Here is a 1367-nt window from a genome sequence, read left to right as displayed (position 1 = left end):
GAAACGGCTGAGCATCTCGGCTACACTGTGTGCTCCGTACCTGCGAACGCCACGTCCCATTGCCAGCCGCTTGATGTTTCCATTATGGCGCCGTTCAAGCGCCACCTCAGGGACTTGTGGATTGCTGAGGATGTGATTGATGACAATGGCAACGATGAAGACTGGTACTCACCAACGGCTCATGTGAAGCGGATGACGATGATCAAGCGAGCGATAAAGGCTTAAGACTTAATCACACCCGAGCAGGTGCATGGTAGTTTTCTCGAAGCAATTCCTTTGCCGTAATATTGCGTATTTTTGCTGCCATTTGGTGTACACAGAAAATATCATTTTAGGTGCAATCGATAGCTCTTGACGAGAAGAAGCGATTCGTTTTGGTTTCAAACCGATATCGATAATATTGACTGAGAAATCGACGAAAAACGATTTGTATACTCTATACTTGTCATATCTAAACTTGTCGTCATATCCCTGGGTTTTCAAATCTATTATATTTTTTGCCCAGAACACTTTGCTGAGTTTCATTGGTCACATTATCCGTCCAACTTCGTAGTATCTCCTCCAATCATACTCCTCAAAAACAAACTACTTCGATTCTGAGTGTGGCTTAAATTTCCCCGTTCACTGTAATGCTTCTCATCAAAATATTTTCGGTGATGTCCGGATACTCAAAATCTGAATCCAAGCCCGCGCCAGAAGAAATACCCAAAGAATAAATGTGCAATAAACACGCACGAATGATCACATTAATTTTCTTAATAGCCTGTTCTACCACCATTGGCTTCCAACACGGCCACACAACGTCGTGGCATCGACTGGATAAGCGCTATGATGAGATCTTGGCTAATTCTCGATCATTCGTCGATGATTACTTTCTTGAGGCCCACAGCGCTTTAAAACTGAAAGCAGTTATGATACACATGGAGCTAGGATGCTCCAAAGGTTCTCAATGGGAGACAACACAGAAGATAGTGATGGGTGGTCAAAAAGAGTAGCCTTTTCATCAATCAAGAATTGTTTCGTGTATACTGATGTTTGAATCGAAGTTGCATCTTGCATAAACACAAAATCATCAGCATAATGGAAATGCTCAAACGGAAACAAGTACTTGCTGAAAGTTTCGGCATATGCAGATGAGTTTTGATTGCCAGATAGAAATGCCAAAGCAGACAAACCTGTAGAAGAGAATGCACCCCCAACCATGATCCCACCATTCCGAAGGGAGAAGAACGTGTCTGTCTCCATTCGAAGAGAGTGCCAATGGTGTCGTCAGGGTCATCAAGAACTGCTTTTCGGAGTTTCGGGGACCACAAGGTGCTTTTTGGCATAATCGACACGGGCCTCTTTGCGGCGCTGAGTGAGGGCTG

The sequence above is a fragment of the Aphanomyces invadans genome, assembly GCF_000520115.1.
Source record: "Aphanomyces invadans strain NJM9701 unplaced genomic scaffold supercont1.56, whole genome shotgun sequence".
Taxonomy (NCBI): domain Eukaryota; phylum Oomycota; class Saprolegniomycetes; order Saprolegniales; family Verrucalvaceae; genus Aphanomyces; species Aphanomyces invadans.
This window is presented reverse-complemented; position numbering follows the sequence as displayed.